This window comes from Pinus tabuliformis, chromosome 9 (genome assembly GCF_031772625.1).
Source record: "Pinus tabuliformis cultivar Carrire ecotype Pingquan chromosome 9, CPIR1, whole genome shotgun sequence".
NCBI classification, from domain to species: domain Eukaryota; kingdom Viridiplantae; phylum Streptophyta; class Pinopsida; order Pinales; family Pinaceae; genus Pinus; species Pinus tabuliformis.
Window position 1 is genome coordinate 414,368,668 of NC_142307.1, and position 23,445 is coordinate 414,392,112.

Here is a 23,445-nt window from a genome sequence, read left to right on the forward strand (position 1 = left end):
ATCAACCCTACCCTCAACCCGGTTATGGTCCTCAATATTCTCAACCTATTATGGGTCCGTACCCCGGAATGAATTTAGTGTGGGATCCATCGCAAACTCAACAGGTCTTGCAACCGAATGTACAGTTGTCATCTCAAACTGGACAACCCTTAGTTTCTGGTTCACCCCAGCAACCTGTCCAGTCTACTATTCAAACTTCTATACCTTCGGTAGTTTCTCAGCCTGGGCCTAGTACGCCTCGTACTCCGCCTCAAACAGCTACTGCAACTACTGAAACATCTGTTCAATCTACCCCACCTACTTCTGGAGTATTGACAGCTCCGGTTTCTATTATTCCTGTATCTACTCCTCAGACATCTTTACCTCCGTCTGGATCCACAATTCAAACTTCGGTTCAGATGCCTGTAGGACAACCTGGTTCAAGTACGGTTGTCACAAGTCAACCACAATTTACTTATCAACCGTACCAGGGACAATACCAATTCGGTCCTGTTGTGCAGCAGCCAGTCTATCAGTATCAACCATACCCTGGGTATACATATCAACAACCTCAACAACCCCAGTACAGTCCGGTTAATCCTGGTTTTCTGGGAGGATACAATATCCCAAATGCAATTCCTATTCCTAGTTATCCTAGATATCCTCCTCCTAGGGCTGGTCTCATGACCCAGAGTTTTAGGGACCCTAATCATCAGTTACCGTTTATCGCAACTTTGGACTTGCCTGACTTGTCGCGCCTAACGAACGATCCCATTAACTATCTTCCGTTTTGGCCGCCAATGCCGAATAAGTTGCCTAGTGATATTCCTAAGTTTGAAGGCAAATCAGGAGAGGACCCGTCGAACCATGTGATGACTTATCACCTCTGGTGTGCGTCTAACTCCATTTCAGATGATTCAATCCATTTAAGGCTTTTCCAACGCACTCTAATTGGTCTTGCGGCCAAGTGGTACATTGAGTTACCGTGAGCCACTTTTTATAACTTTAGTCAGTTAGCTACCTCGTTTTTAACTCATTTTCAATTGCCAGTCAGATATGACAATGGCACGGAATTACTAACTTCATTAAAGCAGTCGACATCTACTTACATTTCAGATCACATTCATGAATGGAAACGTCGATGGCGTTTAGTGAAGGTTTTTATTTCGGATCAGATCTTAGCTAAATGGTTTGTAAAATCTTTATTGCCAAAGATCACTAAGTATGTAGCTAAGGCTGGAGTCATTACTGAGGAGCAAGTAATTTCTCAAGCGCAGTACCTTAACTTAGTTTATACTCAGTCAGGTACGTTACACGAGAAAATCCCCGATCTTCCTAAGCAAAATCAAATCGCTGCAGCTCCTTCAGGGTCTCATGCCGCTGATGGTATGATTGGTACGGTTAACACCAAAAGTAAGAAGAAGTCTTCCAAGAATTCATCTCCTATCATAACCTTGCCAGATTCCCCGACAGGAGATTCTTCTGCGGAGATTTCCACCGATATTCACGTTGTAGAGTCATCTACAGCCAAATAAAAATCGGTGGTAAGAAGAAAGGGAAGAAGAAAAATAAAATAGACAAAAATTCAAAAGAGAAACCAGAAAAAGTGGAATCCAATGACGAGAAATGCAAACCTCGTTATCCTTGTCTCATTTGTGACGAAGAGCATTTTACAAGAGACTACCCTTACCGTGCAGAGGTTGCGAAGATTTTCAAAGGTACCCAAACGCCTGTTGTTTTGAAGGATCCTTTTCCAAGTCAAGACAGTAAGATGATAGGTTCTTCCTCGAGTGCCAATGAAGAACCCATACTGATGATGTCCCATGTTCGGATTGTGACTCGATCACATGATTATGGTAGTAAAAGTCCTGTTGATGGTAAAGAAGCAGAATCTTCTCATTCTAACCCATCAACCTCAGCTCCCGGTTCCGATCCACTACAAATCGAGAAACCTAATCCAGATTTAGTAATCAGACCGCCCGCCAAGGGTATACTTCGAAATTCAGCTTTCAATCCACGTGCGAGAGTGGCTCAGAACTATAACATTGTTGAAGATTTAGCTGTTTCACCTTCAGCAATGTCGGCTTTGGAAGTGCTGCAATCATGTCCAGCACAGCGTAAATTACTTTTGTCGGCTATAGGAGCTGTTGACGTTCAGGACTCAAACCTAATAATTTTCGATCTAAAAAATAGTACACCACGCTTACCTCATCAAATGGCTTTCCAGATCCTAGTGATAGTCAAAAATAGGCCTATTCATAGGACTGTGATTGATGAGGGAGCCTCAGCGTGTATTATGTCGATACAGTGTTGGAGATCGCTTGGTTCTCCTTCACTAAATAAATCCCTGACGATCCTAAAGGCCTTTGACGGCCGTGGGTTTCATCCTTTTCGCATTCTACAGGATTTACCTATAGGGGTTGAAGGAAAAACTGTTAATCTAGATGTGGAGGTGGTTGATGCCCCTCTAGATTACAACCTTTTCTTGGGTCGTAGTTGGTCTTACGCTATGACAGCTGTCGTTTCATCGGTATTTCGGGTTATAAAGTTTCCTCATAATAGAAAGATCGTAACAATAGACCAGCTGGCTTACTTTTCATCCGAACCGGCCTCTTCTGAAAGCATTCAGCATGTCGGTAAAACAACTATCCCGTATAAGGATGTTGGAGTAGGACTAGTTAAAGACGTCGGTTTACTGGGAACTTTTCCTTTTCCTCCGATCAACACATCGTCTTCTTTTGCAACCATTCATATGATTTCGTCAGACACCATTGTTTATGACGATCCTTGGATCGTACCTTCTAAATCTGAGATAGACTCATTTGGTGATGTTATGCCTTTGAGTCCATATGAAATTGTGTATGAGGCCATGCAATCGTTTACCGACCCATCTTCAACCAAAATTGACCTAATGAATGTGGTCCGTGAGGAATCACTTTTCACATCAAGCTCAGATGCAACAACGTTTTCTGAACTTGTTCACTCTGATGAGCAAATTCGTGAAATCCTATGTGTAGATGATTTACCATGGGAAGATCTCCATCACAAATCTTCGTTCTTACCCGAGAATGATCGTTTTGAAAATGATTTTTCATCAATTTTTACGACTGAATATGTCAAGGAACCTCAAAATCCAATGAAAAATCCTGATTCAGAGTTAAATTTTGGAAACATCTCTCGAACTATTCCTATTGACATTTCGGTTAAGCCTAGAATTGTTGAAAACATTCATATAGGTGCCTCGTGTACAGAAAATGAAATTCAAATATATAAGGCCCTATTTCAAGAATTCTGTGACGTGTTTGCCTGGTCATATGAGGAAATGCCAGGAATTCACCCCGCAATTGTTATTCATGAAATCAAGACTTACCCGAACGCTAAACCTGTCCGGCAATGTTTGTGTCAGATTCACCCAAGAAAAGTTGCTGCTATTAAAGCAAAAGTTGAAAAATTACTCAAAGCAGGTTTCATTTATCCGATTCCGTTAACGGATTGGGTATTGAATATTGTTCCAGTTAACAAAAAGCAAGGGACAATAAGAATATGTATTGATTATAGGGACATTAATCGAGCCTGTCCAAAGGACAATTACCCAACTCCCTATATCGATCAAATCATTGAAGATTGTGCCGGCAGCGAAATATTCTCCTTCATGGATGGTTTTTCCGAATACAATCAAATTAATATTCTACCTGCCGATCAACCAAAAACAGCTTTCATTTGTCCATGGGGGACATTTTCTTATTGCAAATTACCCTTTGGGCTCAAGAAGTCCGGGGCAACTTTTCAAAGGGCCATGTCTTATGCGTTTCATGACATCAAGCACATTGTGTAACCCTATCTCGATGATTTGCCTACTCATTCATTACATCGAGCTGATCATCTCATCCATTTACGAGCAATCTTTATGAGGTGTAGGCATTATCATATTAGGTTGAATCCACACAAGTGTGTTTTTTGTATAGAAACGAGTCGATTGTTGGGGTTTGTTGTTTCGAAAGCCGGCATTCACATCGATCCCTCGAAGGTTGAAGCTATTGTCAAATTGCCTCCTCCTTCGAGTCTTCACCAGCTCCAAAGTTTGCAAGGGAAAGCAAACTTTTTACGACGATTCATTCCTAACTACGCCAAGGTTACAAAGGGTTTTACCCGGTTGTTGAAATAGAATACTCCATTCTATTGGGATGAGATAGCTCAGAAATCTTTTGATGCACTAAAACACGCGTTGACCCATGCACCGTTATTGCATCCTCCCAACTACAACCAGGACTACTTCTTGTATCTTGCCGCCTCTCATTCCATCATTGGAATGGTCTTAGTTCAGGAAGATGAATTCGGTACTGAACATGTGATATATTACCTTATTCAAACTTTAAATCCAACTGAGCTAAAATACTCACATGTGGAGAAATTGGCATTGGCAGTTGTTTAAGCTGTCCAACGTTTTCGTCACTACATTTTACTACGTAAAACTACAGTAATTTCTGATTGCAACCCTATGATCTACATTTTGACCAAGCAATTGCTAGGGGGCAAGTACTCCAAATGGATTGTGATCCTGCAGGAGTTCGACTTGGAATTCGAAAAATATGTGTCTAAGAAATCTTTAGTCTTTGCGGAGTTAATGTGTGACTTCCCGCGTGCTGACACGGAAACTGTGGTGGAGGAGCCCATTGCAGAAGAATCCTTGTTTCTAATCAGCACTTTAGATCCGTGATATGGGGATATCATCATTTATCTCCAGACCCAATCCTTTCGGCCAGAAATTTCAAGGTCAAAACGTCGAAAAATACGATTCCAGTCCCAACAATTCAGAATTATTGGAGATACTCTTTATCGCCGTGGGGCGGACTCTGTTTTTCGACGTTGTTTAACTCACGAGGAAGCTGAAAGGGTTCTAAAGGACTGTCACTCTGGAGCATGTGGCGGTCATATGTCTGGGTATGCCACAGCCAAAAAGATATTGCACGCTGGCTACTTCTGGCCGTCTTTGTTTAAAGGTTGTATTAACGCGGTCCGAAAATGCCACAACTGTCAAATTTTTGATCGAAAGATGCGCGCTCCACCTGCTCCTCTCCACCCTATAATTGTCGTTGGTCCTTTTTCCAAATGGGGTATCGATTTTATTACATGTAACCCTCACTCGGCCGGGGGGCATGCGTATATCATCCTTGCAGTAGATTATTTTACCAAGTGGGCCGAGGCGATGCCTACATTTGAGGCAGACAGCAAAACAGCTGCAATTTTCGTGTTCAATCATATAATTGCTAGGTTTGGTGTTCCACAAGCGATTATCACTGATCATGGGCGTCATTTTCGAAACGTTATGATGACCGAACTTACAGGCTAGCTTGGCTTGCATCACGATAGTTCAACTCCTTATTATCCACAAGCTAATGGTCTGGTTGAATCCATCAACAAAGTTTTAGTCATCATGATCCGACGAATCATTGGGATTCATCGATCGAATTGGCATAACATGCTATTTTCAGCGTTTTGGGCGTATCGAACCTCAGTAAAAACGTCAACAAGGTTCACTCCTTTCCAACTAGTTTATGGTTTGGAAGCTGTGTTACCCATTGAATGCGAAATCCCCTCATTGCAAATGGCCATCGAGTTACTTCCAGCCACTTCCGAAAAGGAAAAATGTTTGTTATACTTGGCTCAATTAGATGAGAATCGACGTGATGTTGCATTGGCAATCGAAACTCACGCAAAACGTATGAAAGTTCAATATGATCGAAATGTGACCCCTCGAAATTTTTCGGAAGGAGATCTAGTCTTATTGTACGATCAAGCTAATGATAAATTAGGCGCTGGAAAATTCGTTCCTATGTGGCATGGTCCCTATGTTGTCAAGTGAAAGCTAGCAAAAGGGGCCTATGAATTGGTAGACTTTGACGGGGACTCTTTAGGTAAACCCAGAAATGGTCTTTACCTGAAGAGGTATTATGCTTAAAGAATGGGTATGGAGATTTTTAGTTAGGATAGTTTTCTTTCGAGCTGGTGTGTTTTAGTTTAAAAAAGTGTGCTTAGCTTAGAGAGTGTTTTTCATCATTATTCCTACTTATCTTGGTTTTACTCTTGATATTGCAGATGTCGATGCCTCTCCAAACATACATTGGTTTCATTGATGGTGCTTGTCGTAATACAGAGAACATTTCTTCCGCAGCTTGGGTTATCTATTCACCCTCTGACGAGTTGGTATCTATGCATGGGGTAAGCCTCGGTCAAACAACGAACAACATTGCCGAGTATAGTGTAGTGATTGAGTTATTATCTGAATCTATTTCATTTGGGATTCGGAGTTTGATAGTGAGGTTAGATTTTGAACTCGTTGTATTACAGCTTAATAGAGTGTATGCCATTAGAAATCCAGTGTTATTGAGATTATTTTTGAGAGTGTGTCTCTTGGAACGTGAATTTGATTATATTGAATATCAGCATATTCCAAGATCTTTAAATACATTAGCAGATGCAATTGCTTCTCGAATGTTTAGTAGACATTTGCAATAATCATACATGTAAATTTAAAAGCATTCCATAACATGATTTACAAGATAAGCCAGTAATAGTGATATATATAGGAGTGTGTCAAAATATACATCGTCCTCGATCATAGGTTGAAAAACACCTTATGATCGGCAAAAATGATAAGTACAAAAAGCAAAAATTTCATATGTGTCTACAATAGGCGATCATCCTATCACTGGTGATGATCTCAATAAGAAACCACTATACGAGCCACCTTACAAAGGAACCTCCTAAAAGGTCCTCAGACCCCAATCACATAGCGTTGTAGTCGACAAGGAATGTCATCTATGCCGGTCTCTGGAATGTCCCCTGTCAAGCGCTCTAGATGACTCTCCAACTCGGCCAAGGTCTCTGTTGATTCGTCTTGTGGGGCTGGCACCGCTGCAGCTGGTTGTTTCCTCTCGTAAGGTCGGAGAGCGGCTAGTCACTGTGGACCCACATCTACATTGAAACTTTTACTATCAATTTTGGGACGACATAAAAACAAAAAAAAAATTAAATAGGAAAATGTTGAAAATGATTTTACCTGAATCATCCCATTGCTCTCCTGGTGGAAGAGCCATGTCTAGGTCACCGCGAAAATCTACCCCAGTGTAAGGGAAGTCCTGAATAGCAAAAACCTGGTTTTCCAACCAATGGAAATACTTAGGTTTGAATCGAACGACCTTCGTCCAGATGACGGGCCATAACTGCAACCCATCGCATCAGTTTGGGCTCTCGAGGAAGCCCAGCTCCAACAATAAGGTGTTGCGAGACCAACATTGGGACCCTCTCCAGACCAAATCTCACAACCAAAGCCCCATAACCAAAGGTCTTCAGTTGTCCGTTCTTGGCTCTGGTCAGTTGGCCTTTTACATTAGCCAACACAACATTGCACCAATTGAAGATGGTGCCTCGAAAGCAGTCAACTGCCATCCGCATCTAGGATCCGGTGGCAATATGTAGTGCGGCACTCTCGCAAAGTCTGGTGACAGTAAACGCGATCACCATGAGTTCAGGATGGGATATGGTTTTAATGTCTATCCCTTTGTCTCTAGCGTGGCTGTTGCAGAACTCTAGCCGGAGGCTATCGACAGACTGGCCACCTGGCCTAGTCCCGAATAGAGTCAAGTCTTCACCTCTCTTAGGCAAACCAGTCAAAAAGTATATATCTGCCGGCTCAATTTCGAGCTGGCGGCCACCAATGAAGAAGCATTGGTGTTGTATGCTCCACCTGTCTACCAGCCACTGCAAGAAGTCCACCTGGGCCCTCATGCCAGGTATGGCCCAGAATTTGTACAAGCCGCATGCCTTCAATGCATCGATCGAAGTTTGGTGATTTAATGCGGTAAGATCCATGTCCTCATGCTCCCGTTCTCGCCAATCAAGTAGGATGTACACTCTACATCCAACAAAAAGGCAAATTAGAATGCAAGAAATTAAGTTGTTTGGGTCAATTTTGAGAATTTTTGGGTTAAAAACCCTTGCTGCGGGGTCCGCACCCTCTCTATTAGAGACAGTGCATGGGTTAGCACCTTGCCTTCATGGAAGGTGCGGACCCTTGACTTTTTCCCCATTGAAAAAAAGTCGGGGTCCGCGGGCTACCAGTGTTATGCCTGTAGGCCCCCATGCACGGGTTTCTAGCCTAAAAACCCTCTAAAAAATGAAATAAAACCCTAAAACACAAATTGAAATGGTTGAAATTGAAGAGTAGGATGATGTGGATTACCTGGAGGAGACGGCGTTCGATTCCGACGGATGGATTTTCCGCAATCTTCATGGGAAGTTTCTGAACAAAAGCACTATTTTCTCACCCAAATCTTCAACGGTAAAAATGAATTGACGAAAGCCCTTTTTATAAGTTTTTTCAATAAATGAATTGTAAATTTGTTTATGTTTCACTTTAGAAAGGTAACTTTTGCAGCATTTTTATCCATCTCAAACAGGTATGAGTAATGTTTGCAATTTTTGTTTAGGATAACGGATTGTTTAGGCAAAATCGATCATTTTCGACGAAAAAACATTTAGAGTCACCTTTAAGCTCTTTTCTGACTCCTAAAACATGAAAAGATCGCCGAGTTTTTCTTTTTAACTCATTAAAACGGAACTAAAAAGACAGTCCACTTACAGCTCTTTTCTGACCGTAAAAACATGAAAAGATTGCTGGATTTTTGTCGTTTCAAATTCGATATTGGTTATAAAACGACGTGTCGTTGATCGCTTTTTTTTACTTTTTCGGATCAGGGGCACTAATTACGAAAAGTACTCCTTGGTCGTAAAGATCAAGCGGTTCTCTCAAGTATTAATTTATACTTTTTCGGGCTTGGGAGACACAAATTTACGAAAAAGGTCAACCCTGGAGTTTTCTTAAGTTTTTTCAGACTCTCTAAAATTGAAAAACGCCGAGTTTCTCCTATACTGGACTCGTTAAAATTCCACAGCAAAGGACCTGTTCAATTACAAACAGGAACGAACCACTCCTTCTTAGGGTTTGAATTTAAACTAAGTTGGACTCATCCGAAGGATGAGCTTATAATCAAGCAAATGTTATCCTCCTCAAGCTTGTAAAAAATAAAGAGGTACTTGCCAGAAATGGTGGGGGAAAAGAGAGAAAAATGAGCTTGTTTGTCATACTTTGTAACCACTCTTGAACTCGACACTTTTATTCACCTGGGTTGGGAAATCCTTTGCCTAACAGTTGATCAAACCACATTTGAAAGTCTTCAGCAAGTTTCTGGGTATTAACTTTGGGTCAATTGTCACCAAACCATCTGCTGTGTAGTTATGTGTTCAAGAGGTCACTGCCAATAAGCCATTCATCTACAAAATATCTGTCATCCATCTTGACCATCCCTGAGTCAGTCCTTGCAACTAAATTTCTTCAACTTGATCTATGATTTCGTGTTGTGGGCTCGCCTACGACGGATCGCTTTCTATCGACTTCAGCTCATTATCTAGAAAGATGGTCTAGAAATCGTCAGTACCTTGGGATCTGCATGCCTCAATGGCAGGTTTCTCGCCCTTGACGACAAGTTGCATCATTGACCTTCGATCAAAGGATTCCGTGACATGTTCGACATCAACACATCTATTCACATCTCATCGATTGTACTGGGTACTTTGAGAGCCATTGACATCACTGGTGGTTTCTCTCACACTTGTTAACAGTTTACATCATTGACTGGTAATCAAGTGGTTTCTACCATGTTCGACTTCAACACATTCATTCGCATGGATAGAATCGTACTGTTTCGGGAAGTAGAAATGAAGATCCTGGATCTAGTTTCTGCAAACCAGGCTACGAGGAATTTTGTATTCATTATGTTGTGGACTATTCATAAACAGATGGTTGTGTCCATACTGTGTCTACATGTGTCTATACTTGTGATGTATTACAAGATCATTCCTATATCAGAGCAGTAGTTAGTTTTCTAAGTCAGTTTTTGATCTGAGTATGGGAATGCCTACCTCAGCGATGATATGATCTCATATATATATCTTGCATTGAATGTTTTTACAGGTTCCGACTGGGCTCTCCACAAGATGATCCTCGAAATGATAAAGTACTTCACTCTTCCTAAATGATAAATGAAATCCTCACCTACTACAGACTTCACACTTTAGGGGGCAATCTGTTACACAAAAATATCCTCACCATGATTATTTGCAGTCAGTATGGGTCTATCATCACTTGTACTGTCCTCATAAGCAAGTCTCAGACCTCAACTCTTCAAGTCAAGCTTTGAAAATGGGAGAAAGACATTGAAAATCAACAAAGCTCTGGTTCTACACTTTCTCTCACTGTTGCCTGCGGTCCCGCACCTTCTGTTCACAAAAACTGCGGACCTGCCCGCTCTGTCCCTAAAGGAGTGGGTGTGGACCCCTATAAAAGTCAAAAAGGCGCAAGTTTATTCTAAAAAACTCACTTTGGGTTAATTCTAGATGATTCTAGAAGTAATTTTGACGTGGATTGGTCGCTCTTAGGTGGTTCATGCATCCCAAAAGTGAAGGAGCTAATCCCTTGATGAGAGGAGTTGTCCCTTTGAAGGAGGGCTTTATCCCTTTGAAGGAGGACCTAGTAACTTCCCTCCATTGCACTATAAATTAAGGCATTGGGCTGGTTGCTAGGGAGGTTAGAAGCTGAACATTTTTTAGGGTAAATGATGGTGGAATTGAGACTTCCTAGTTAAGCTTGAGAGGAGAGATCACATACCTTTTTGGCTTCATTGGGAAGAGAGTGAAACTTGTCAAAGTATAGGAGACTTCTTGTTGGACCCTGGGAGGAGCTTGTACAGCATCAAGGCACAGGTTGTAAAGTTCTTCTTTGATTTGAATTAATACAATCAGATTCATTTTTCTCAACAAATTGTCTAATGTCATTTGTTTCATGAATTCCTTGATCATCATGTTAAGTATGCTTTATGATATTGGCTTTTCAAGTGCTATTTAATTTGTTTTCTTGTTTGTGTTTGCAGATTCGCAACAAAGGAGCTCATTTGGATCAAAGGAGCGAGGCTTCCACAAACTTGCATTGGACCCAAGGTAGGCCTAAACACTTGTTTACCTTTGTTTATAAATGCATATTTAGAGAAAGATGGTTTTTGATTGGCTTTCTTGTCACTAGGTATCGTTAGATTCTAGGAAGGTCTATCTTGTCCACAAGATCGACTCATTCCGTGTGACAGCAAGTGTAGTCGGTAGCCTGATGTATGCAATGGTTTGTACTAGACCAAACATTACACATGCAGTGGGAGTATTGAGCAGGTTTATGTCAAAACCAGGAAAGGAGCATTGGACAGCAGTGAAGCGGGTTTTCAGGTTTTTGCGTGGCACTAGTGATTATGGTTTGTGCTACCAAGGAAGCCGAGGATTAGACAAAGTGTTGGATATTTGTGGCTTTGTTGATGCGGACTGGGCTGGAGATCTGGATCAAAGAAGATCTACAAGTGGGTATGTGTTTAACCTATTCGGAGTTTCAGTTAGTTGGATGAGTAAGAAACAATCTGTAGTGGCACTATCAACTACAGAGGTAGAATACATGGCAGCCACTCATGCAAGCAAGGAAGTAGTTTGGTTGCAGAGATTGTGTTCAAGTATGGGGTTAATACACGGAGCTATAAGGATATATTGTGACATCCAAAGTGCAATTTTCTTGGCAAAGAACCCTACATATCATTCAAAGACAAAGCAAATTGATGTTCAGTGTCACTTTGTGAGGGATATGATAGAAGACAAAAAGGTGTTGCTGGTAAAGGTGGACACTTTGAAGAATACTGTAGATGCATTGACAAAATCTGTGAGCTCTGAGAAGTTCTCTTGGTGTAGAGAAAAAATGGGTGTTGCAAGGTTAGATAAATGACTAAGCTCTCTTTTGGCCCCTTGTGGAAAGAAAACAACAAGTGGGAGAATGTTGGGTTGTGTTATATTCTTTCCATGACTAGCCCACATAGTTAATCGGGGGTTAGAGGGGGGGTGGAGCCCCCCCTTTGTTGCGCAGATTGTGTATCGGGGGGGTCACAAGGGGTTTGAGGGTTGCAGGTAACCCCACTCTATGGGGTCCGGGGTAGCACCTCAAAAAAATTTGGTTTTGGACCCTATGTTAGGTTGGGTGGACCCACCTATGGTTTTGTGCATGATTTTCGCACATGGTTTTAGACGCGATGGTTTTCGGTCCATGGTATTGGATGCTTCAACATGTATAAATATGTATTGTAACATTGAAAGGAACATAATGAAAAATCAAGCTGGTAGTCCCGGTTTTGGGATCCAGGGGAAATCTCTGTGTATATGTGTTTTATGTGTTATGCTCTCGCATTTTTTTATTTTATGTGTTTTAGAATTCGTATGCAGGTAATTTATGTACGGGGTTAAAACCTACAATTAAAAAATGAAGCAACTCCCTTTTCCAAATCGATTCTTTGATTAAGATCTCATAAAATCCCAGTCGAGTCTTTCCAATATCTCGAAAGTGAACCTTCATTGCATCCACCTAGCTGACTCAAATGAAGCTTGGGGGGCATGTACCTCAATTGAGTCATTATGCTGGGAACATGAAAACTTATAGCAAGCATAGTTTTTCATTTCAAGCTTGTGTAAACATGAAATTGAATCCAAGAAGAGTTCTCCATGGTTCAAGATCGTGTAAAAAATGAACCCATGCCCAATTTACATCTCGTGATTTCCATTTTTGTCAGCTAGTTTCTGCTAGATGAGCCTTGGTTGTTTCATTCCATCGCCACCATCTCTTTGGCCAATCATATGTTTTCACTTGGTTGTTTTTCCTTTCCTAAGGGACTGCAGCGATGAGTGGTTTTATTAGCCAACCTCTTGACCATTACATGTTTTGAGCAGTGATGAGCCCCAAATTTTGGTAACAATTTGGGCTCATTTGGCCTACTTACCTTGCTCAACCCTTCATTTTTTATCACTTATGCATCATTTCTTAGTATATTCGTGTTATTTGTAGGAAGAAGGGCAGTCATTATGCCTATGTGGCTAATACATGATGATTTCAGGTTTTTTGACATTAAAAGGAGCAAATACCAAGCAAATGAAGACAAGGAGACAGCCAAGGTGGCATTGCGGGTTTATAGGGAGGTTGTCCACAGCCTTGAATGACCTCCCTCGTGATCTCCACCCCAACTCCGAGCTCCAACAGCTATTACCACCGAGGTAGAAGGAAGCCAACGGATTCTACAGGAATAGAAGTTTACTTTCAGTTGGACAGCCAAGCTCCACTAATTGAGGAGGCCAGCTTGGCCCTCATCATGTATAAATATTAAGGTTGTAGCCTTCGTTGAGACTCTTGAAATTTTGTTATAGATTTTGGATTACGAGCTGTAGCTCTGTTTTTGCTCTTTGTAAGCCAATTTTGGAATGTTGTTAGACTCATGATTATGATCTTTTAATAAAAGGAAGGCAGATTTGGATTTGATTCTGAGTTCTTAAGGGAGCTATAGCTCTCAGGTTAGGGCCCAACCTGAGAGCAATAGATCTCCTTTCCTTTGTATTGTTACTTGTCTTTCTTTTATCATTGCATTTCTTTCCTTTACATGCACTTGAAAAACACAGTTTGTTGAGTTGATTGTTTCGGTTTGGTTATGTAGGTTAGTTTCATGAATGCATTTGTTTCAGTAGTTCAGAATTAGCGTAGGGAGATTGAAGTTACGTTGAGTTCAAAAAAAGTTGAATGCATGCTCACTTTCACCTCTGTTTGGGGACCGGAAGTGTAGACTGTGCCAACTGCCAATTTTAACATATGCATGCAAGTATTGATGTAATTTTTTTGACTGAAGAATTGTCCATGCGATTTTATCTTGAGTAATGACCCTTTGGTTCAGCATCATGCACGAATTCCCTTCAACTTACATTGTTGTTCTGTGATTCCTAATAAAATAGTTAGAATAGGTTGGTGAACTTTCGTTTACATGCAAGATAAGGGTGATTTGTTTCATTTACACTGCGCAGCACCACTTCATCGTGTTCTTATCCCTCTGAACCGTGCCTAAGCCACCTACTCATCCTCTGCTCAGCTCATTTTCCTTCCAACCCGTCTATTATCCACGTTGCCTCGACTTTTCGGCCTTCCATTGCCTCTACCCTTCTATCGACCAACCGGCTCTATCCATTCTCTCTCCATCTCATCTCTCTGTCCATAGGCCATCACAAGTTCCTCTGTCATCTTACCCATCCATCCATACAGCTCCTTCACTCCTCCATCACCCAAAACTCCGACTGCAGAACATCCTGTAGAAGTTAGCAGACTTCCTGTAGAAATCCTGAGTTTCCTGTAGGATCCCCTGCAGACATCCTGTAGAAGCCTGAAAACATGGTTGCCAAGCACCTGAACATTGTGGACTTCTGTGGACTGATGTGAGGGATCCCCTGGAACCTCTCAGAGCCCTCCTGACCATTCCCAAGCCTTCCTCCCTTCAAACTACCCCTGCACAGTCAAGACCCAGTAAGAAGCACAATCGCAATAACTCCACCCACTTGAGCAAAAACACAAAAACGTGTTCTCTTCAAAGAAAGTAGTTTAAATTCATGCATCTCATCTCACTGGGAGTAATGGCATCATTTCTAGAAGTTGCATTCCCACCATTGCGTCATAGGGATTAAGCTAGTCAGATTAGGGTTTACTAGGGTTTCCATGTTTGGTTGGCTTTCAGTTCATTCTTGCAAAGTAGGTTAATTTACTTTGAGATAGCCTTCGTTCATCATTTAGAAAGCTTCTTCTAAGAACATATAGAAGTTGGCTTGAGCCCTAGCGTACTTGTGCCAGCTGACCAAGTGACAGCTGCGACAAGAGCTAGTACTTGTGCATACAGCACCGTCGCTTCCAAGTTTGTTATGAACTATCGGGTTGATAAAATTAGAGAAGGAAGCTCCAGGAGTTGTAGCATTATTGCTACAATACTGGAGCCCACCATCTTTTTGGCGCCGTTGCCGGGGAAGCGTCAGAGTATTAGTAATTGTTGCTTTTCTTCTATTTTCTTACTCTCGCCTTCTGCCAAGTAGTTTATTTCATTTCCATTCTGCAAAAGTAGCATAGACATTTCCTGCTTTCATAGATTAGCATTTCAATTCCGCAATTTCAATTTTGCAAGCATAGATTAGCCTTTCAATTCTGCAAGCGTAGACTAGCATTTCCATTCCTGCAATTTCATTTGAGCAAAATAGATTAGTCCTTTCCTGCTTTCATTTCAATTCTGCATTTTTATTTCAGCAAGATAGTTAGTTGTAGATCAATCTGTTTCAGTTTTGCAGGTACCAAAGAAAAAAACAAAAGCAATCAAAAAGTCTTTCCATTTCATGCCTCGTAGGAACCGAGATAAAACAGGCAAATTCCTACCCAACACCCCCACCACATCACTGAGTCACCCTTCTCTCTTCTTCGGTGACAGTGATCCAGAAGAACCTATAGGTGAACCTCCTGAGATATACGAAGATCCTATAGCAGAAGAAGAATTAGAGACCATCCCATCTGAAGCTATGGCTGACAATAGAGGAGAAGATGATAGAATAGAAGGTGCCTTCCCCATCCGAGAAACCAATGAAGACATGAAAATGAAAAACATTAGTCCCTCCGCTCTACCTCACTTCCATGGACTGACTACTGAAGATCCTGATACCTTCCTGTTTGAGTTTGTTGTCCTTTGTAGAACCTATGACTATACTGAAGATGAGCAGAAGCTGAAACTCTTCCCTTCCACTCTTAAGGATGCAGCATTATGTTGGTTCATGGGCTTACCTGGGAATAGTATCACCACTTGTGCTCAGATGCAGCAAGCTTTCAATACCAAGTACCGGGACTACTGTAGGTCCAAGGAAACCAAGGGAGAAATCTTTTGGATGACCATGGGAAATGATGAGTCCTTAGAGGATTATGAGGAGAGGTTCCAACTTAGCTATAAGCGGGCCAGGTGCACACTTGACCCTGAATCCCTCAAGTTGGTGCTGCTCCGAGGAGTCCCTGAAGACCTTTTAGATACCCTTCACATGTTAGCTGGGGGAGATATTTACCAGCTGCCTTATGAGGACATCAAGACTGTGTTCAGAAACCACTCTAGGGCAGCCCGGAAACGAGGTAGAGGAAACCCTCTCTCAGCTGGTATTCCTTTCTCCAAGCATGAGTTTGCAAATCAATTAGAAGATCTTAAGAGTGAGGTGAGATAGACCATCGCCATGCAACTGGACACATTCAGGATCCAGCAGAAGAAGGAAGAAGCTGAGAGGGCCTTGGCTATCTTCTGCCCTAGATGTACAAGGAGACACCCTAAGAACGAATGCCCATTGCATTCGGTTGAAGTGTGCTTCGTTTGTGAGGAGGACCATCCCACAAATCAATGTCCAACCTTACCTGGGTTTAAAGCTATGTACCAAGGGACAGAAGCTCCCACTGAACCTCTCTATTTCCTCAACCAAAGGAGGCCACAAGGACCTAGACCTTACCAGCAGGGGATGCAAGGGGCACCCCAAGCTTATTACAGCCCCAACTAATCGACTCCTATGCCTTCCTGGGGTCCCCCTGCTCATCCTTCCTGGTCTATGCCTCCTCCATGGTCTTACCCACCTCAGTACCCTACTCAGCCCACTACTCATTCTTATCATTCACATGCCCAGCCACAGCCTCAGTGGAATGCACCTCAGTCGGGGTGGAGGCCCCAGTACAACACTCCTCCCGCCATTTTGCCTCCACCACCAGTTCAACCTCAACCATTACCTCCTGCTCCTCCAAGGCAACCTCAAATGCCTGCTCAACCGAACCTGAACCCCAACAATAGACAGGCCCAGCAGGTATACACTGGGGAAACATCATGCCCTACCTATGCTGTGGAGATCCAGGAGATCAATCTTCGATCTGGAAAGACTCTTCCGGATCGCCAACCTCCTCCCCCAGAGGATGAGGAGGACAAACAAGAAAGTGAACCAAAGGCTATTCCACCCTTTCCTGAGAGACTAACAGCCACCACACAACCCAACCCAGAGGAGGATGAGCTTCTGGGAGAGCTCAAGCAGTTGTGTGTGAAAATACCACTTCACCAAGCCATCAAGGATGTGCCAATATACAACAAACTGGTTAAGGAAAAGTGTTTCAAACACTCAGGCAGGCGAAAGAGAGATGCTTCAACCATCAATTTCTTAGGACAACTGTCTGACCTTATGTTAGGACAAGTCATCTGCCCAAAGTACCTAGATCCTGGGAGTCCTGTAGTAGATGTCCACATCAATGGCACCATCATAACTCACACCTTGATTGATTTGGGGGCTGCCATTAATGTGATGACCAGGGATACCATGCTCAAACTCAATCTTCAAGGTTCCTTGAGGAAGACCTCGACAGTACTGCAACTAGCAAATCGCTCCACTGTGACTCCCGAAGGGATTGTGGAGGATGTCTTGGTCTCTGTCGACTCTTGGGAATACCCTGCAGATTTCTTGGTTCTGCAACCCAAGGCAAAGCTTACTGGATATCCTCTTATTTTGGGAAGGCCTTGGTTAGCCACTGCAGATGCTTACATCAGTTGCCGTGCAGGAAACATGACCATCAAAAACGGTCCTATGTCCAAGCAGCTAGTCCTATATCCTCCTGCCCAACCCTCCTTAGAGCATGACTTACCACTGTGGTTGGAGGAAGGAGAAGAGGATGAGGTGTACTCAGCACCTTTGTGCACCCTAGATACCACTAGAAGAGACCCCCCAACCGAGGATGACTTGATTGAGACTTTGATCCAGAATCCACCTCCCAGTGCACTATCCCTAGAGAAATTGGTGGAGGACGCCCAAGCCAGTACCCTAGTGGACCTTTGTGCCACCAACCCTGTCACTCCCAGAGTCAAGAATGTGGAGTTCGGCCCTGAGAGAACGTTAAATATCAGCTCCTCCCTATCTCCTTCCCAGGAAAAGGAGCTGTGTAGCCTGTTGGCCAGCCATCTAGATGCTTTTACTTGGAGCTATAAGGAGATGAAAGGAGTCCATCCCTCAGTCTGTACCCATCACATATACATCAAATAAGGTTGTAAACCGGTTAGGCAACCTCAGAGGAGAATGAATCCAGCCCTTAAGGACATTGTTAAGGAAGAATTGCAAAAACTGTTGGATGCCGGATTGATTTACCCCATCTCAGATAGTGAATGGGTGTCCCCTCTGGTGTTGGTTCCCAAGAAAAATGGGAAATGGAGAATCTGTGTGGACTACCGAGAACTGAACAAAGCTACCAAGAAAGACCATTTCCCTCTACCTTTCATAGATCAAGTGTTGGATGGACTGGCAGGAAAGAAGTTCTTCTCTTTCCTGGATGGGTTTAGCGGGTACAACCAAATCCAAATCAGCCCGGAAGACCAAGATAAGACCACCTTCACTTGTCCTTGGGGTACCTTTGCCTACCAAGTTCTTCCCTTTGGGCTATGCAGTGCTCCTGCTACCTTCCAGAGAGCTGTCTTGAGCATCTTCTTGGAGTTGGTCCATGATGTGGTGGAAATCTATATGGATGACTTCACTCCTTATGGGTCCAACTTCCAGGAAGCATTGTCCAATCTGGGAAAGGTCCTAACCAAATGAATTGAGATGAACATGTCCCTTAGTCCTGAAAAATGTGAATTCCTGATGACTGAAGGGACTGTGCTAGGCCATACCATTTCTTGCCAAGGGTTACAAGTGGATCCTAACAAAATTGCTCTCATCAAGAAGGTTCCACCTCCCCAAAAGGTAAGGGATGTCCAGAGTTTCTTAGGATTAGCAGGGTATTACAGGAGATTCATTAAAGACTTCAGCAAGTTAGCCTCACCATTGTTTGGCCTGTTGGCAAAAGATGTGGAGTTTAAATGGACTGACGATTGTCAGAGGGCTTTGAATGAATTACAGGACAAGTTGGTGTCAGCCCCAATCTTGAGAGGTCCAAACTGGGCCCTACCTTTCCACATCCACATTGATGCCTCAAACAAAGCCATAGGGGCAGCTTTAGGACAAGTTGAACAGAAACTTCCATATGCCATTTACTTTGTTAGCAAAAATTTGTCCAAAGCCGAACTGAATTACATTGTAACCGAGAAAGAATTCTTGGTTGTGGTCCATGCACTGAACAAGTTCCGACATTATATTACTGGCTATCAAACCTTTGTACATACGGATCATGCTGCAATTAGATATTTAATGAATAAACCAGATGTGAATGCTCGTATTATTAGATGGTTACTTTTGTTGCAGCAATTTGATTTGACCATTGTTGACAAACCAGGTAAAGAAAATGTTGTTGCTGACTTTTTGTCTAGATTGGATTTGTCTGCAGATGAGGATGGAACAGTGGATGATCAGATGCCCGATGAACATCTGTTTGCTATCTCAGTACTCTCTCCATGGTTTGCTGATATAGCAAACTACCTTGTTTCAGCACAGTTCCCTCCGCACCTATCTTCAAGAGAGAAGAGCAGAATCATCAGAAAAAGTGCCTCGTTTACTTGGATCAGGGGCAATCTGTTCAAGCTTGGCCCTGATCAGATCTTAAGGCATTGTGTAAGGGAGGAGGAAGTCTTTGATATCCTCCTCACCTGTCATGATGGGCCTTGTGGAAGACATTTTGCAGCAAAGAGGACTGCCTTCAAAATCCTGCAGGCAGGCTACTATTGGCCCACACTTCATCAAGATGTCAGAAGATATATCAGCCAATGTGACCGATGCCAAAGAATGGGGAAACCGACTCCAAGGGATGAGATGCCTCTCCAACCTCAAGTGAATCTTGAGCCATTTGAGAAGTGGGGTATGGATTTTGTGGGTCCAATCAACCCTCCTTCGAGGCAAAGGTCTTACATCATTGTGTGCACTGACTACCTGACAAAGTGGGCAGAGACTAAAGCAATCAAGGCAGCAACAAAAGAGAAAGTGGCCGAGTCCTTAAGAGAAAACATCTTCTACAAATTTGGCTACCCAAGAGAGCTGGTCACCGATCAAGGGAGCCAGTTCACATCCAACTTGATTGAAGACCTACTAGCTCACCACAAGATCAAGCATAGGACTTCCACTCCCTATCATCCACAGGCAAATGGGCAAGTGGAAGTCACCAACAGAGCATTGGAAGGGATTTTGACTAAGGTGGTGAGCAGCAGTAGGAAAGATTGGGCAGATCGCCTGGTTGAGGCCACATGGGCTTACAAGACCACCTGGAAGACCACCACTGGCTTCACACCTTATGAGCTAGTCTATGGGAAGAAAGCTTTGCTGTCCATTGAGTTTGAATACAACACTTTGAGGATGGCAGCTCAGCTAGATCTAGATCTCAGCCATGCACAACAAGAAAGGTTATTGCAGCTGAATGGACTGGACGAGCACCGGATGCAGGCCCTCCTTCACTCAGAAGTGGTTCAACTACAGAGAAAGGTGTGGCATGACCAACACCTCCATGACAAGCAATTCCAGCCGGGAGATTGGGCCTTGTTGTATGACTCCAGATACAAATATTTCAAGGGGAAGCTGAGAACCAGATGGCTAGGACCATATGCAGTGGAAAAATGCCATGACAATGGATCTGCTCTTATTCGAACCATTGATGAGGAAGCCATCCCCATGCTTGTCAATGGGCATCGCTTGAAGATCTACAGGAAGCCTCTCTCAAGACAAGAGTTCATCAAAACTATGGAGAAATCAGTGTTGGTCATAGAGAAGGGTTCTGCCTCTGCTTTGGGCATACCCTGAAAGATCTAAAAAAATAAAAAATAAAATAAAAAATAAAAAATAAAAATAAAAATAATAAAATAATAATAATAAAGATCCTTGGGTGAAAACCTTTCTGAGGCTCCCAAGGCAGGTGGTAGGGGTGTAAACCTCATTGAGGCGCCCCTATTGTCTTTCAAAAAAAAAAAAAAAAAAAAGAGATTTGAAAAAGATCCTTGAGTGAAAACCTCTCTGAGGCGCTTAAGGCAGATGGCAAGGGTGAAAACCTCATTGAGGCGCCCCTGTTATCTTTCAAAAAAAAAAAAAAAAAAAACAATAAGCAAAAAGATAGGGACAGCAAGTTCATAATGTGAAAATGCATGCAAGTTGCAGGTGTTCTATGAAGGTGAGAAGGACTCTTAATGCAAAGCCAAAGATCCTTATCATGCTGCCAGGAGACCTCACCAGCACCTCCTCCAAGAATACTCATTTCCTCCAAGGTATGTGCACAATTTCATCAAGGCTTGAGTCTTCTACAGGAAGATGCAGACTTTTTACAGGAAGATGCAGACTTTCTACAGGAAGATGCAGACTTTCTACAGGAAACGCAACCTTTCTACAGGAAGTTCTGTATTTCTACAGGAAACTTCCTGTAGAAGTTCGGGACGGGCCAGAATTCATTTTATGAGGAGATCTAACGACCAAGGATCGGTTTGGACGCATGCAAGCTACTGTTTTCACCCTTATACATTGTTGTCACCTCTTTCTACCATCCCTGTCGACATGCAATGAAGTTACCTGCACCATCAAAGCAGATCATTGAGTTATCAAGAGGAAGCAATTTTTAAGATGAAAAATGCTGAGATGTCTTACCATATCCATCCCAGCCATCCATGAGCTCTGTGAGCGTGATCGTGGGGCCATTGCCTTCGTCGTGCAGCATGCACCCGAGGAGGAAGAAACTGTTACAGGACATCCTGCAGGAGTCCCGTAACAGTTAAGCCCGCTAGAGTGCACACCATATACAATGAAAACGCGGGCGCATGCAGCTGAAGCATCCAATCCATCGTCAGCGGCCTATGAATGTGAACCTCCGGGCCTGTGCAAATCAAGCAGCAGCAACCAAATCCACTCATCGTCGTCCAAGAGCCTGAACAATTGTGTTGCGGCCGCACAGGTAAGTGCCTCGACCCTTTCTTCCGACGAATTGCATGAATTTTACTTTGAAAATGTTTGCAAGTGTGAAATGGATGGGTTGAGCGGTTGTATGGTCAATCGATTGGCCACGTCGACCAGTCAGCTGGTCGATCCGGATGTGTGAAATGGTGGCCGTGGAAAAAACGGGCAGTGGACACGTGAGAACCGTCCACTCGGGGAGAAACGAGTTCTAACGAGAATGGTGGCGGCGGATCTGCGGGAATGATGCGGCAGTAAGTAAACTTGCAGAAGAATGATGGTGTGACATCGCCCAACGGTCCGGCAGGGACAGCTCACCCCCGCACCACGGATCCCGCCGATTCAAATCTAATCGACTAGATTATCAACCCCATGCATTTATCATTCACCGTTTGTGACTCGAGTGATCATCCGGATCCCTCTGCAGTTCGATACTCCGAGTCTTTGGCCATCAGAACGCCTGTGAAGCAACACCAAGAGCGCAGACCCACTGTAGTATCCCCCGGAAATCGTGCGCTGCTCCTACAGGAAAGTTGTTTCTACAGGAAGTCGGGTTCCTCACGTCAAAAGGTGGCGGATTAAAAGGTAAGCCTGAACTCTCCATGCAATTGGTTTTTGAAGGTGGCAGAATCGTCGTCTACAGTCTGGTCGAAGAAAATTGTTGCAATTGTTGTCTGCCGTGCATGAACTGTCGTCCTACAGGATGTCAGTGTAATTAGTTGTGTTAAAGGTTTGCAGGGGGTAAGCTTTGTGAATTATGTGCATGACAGAGGCGTAATCCTACGCTCTGTCCCAGTAGACCGAATTTCTTCCCCATTTGCCACCTCCAGCTAACGCAGCAGTTTTTCACCATGCCGGGTGGGTTCATCAGAAGGGAGCCCACTGATTCAGCGAAGTTAAGAGAAAATCCTGAGGTGGTGGAGCTCTTCACACGAGCACAATGGATATCCTTCTGTGACAAATTGCAGGGCTATGACGACGAAGTGGCAGAAGAGTTTTTGCAAGCTCTGAGGCCGAAATCTAAAACGTTGGCCACCGTTATCTTCAGGGGTCTGAGCCTCAAACTCACCCCACAATTCATCAGCCGAGTTACGGAGCTCCCAATGGGATTACCATGGGATAAAGAAGAAAGGAAATTGAGCCAACAAGCGAAGAAAGAATTCTTTCCACCAGAGGAGGAATTCTCAAAAGACAAAAATGGGGTTCGTAGAACTAGTTTACTGCCACCATGGAATGAAGTGAGCTTGCAAATTATGAAGTACATCACCTGCGAAGGCCTTTTTAGCATTGTATACGGGTATCATTTTCGGTTACTCACTGAATTACGGCACCAGATGGAGCTACCTGTAGAAAACAAACTCAGTCTCCCTTACTTTCTACTACAGTCTCTGATTGAGTGTGCAACCAAGCTGAAAGAAGGCATACCAGACCAGGTAGCCCACCATGGACTGATCAAACTCCTTGTGGAGGATGCGCTCCACACATACAAGGTTCCTCTCTCATGGGAAGCCTTCAGGAATTTGACAAAGGATGGGGATATAAAGATGCTAACCGAAGAGCTCGGTTCTTCTAGCAGTGAGGAGAAAGAGTCAGTGGCCGCAGTAAAGAAAGAAAAAGGCCAAAGGACCCCGA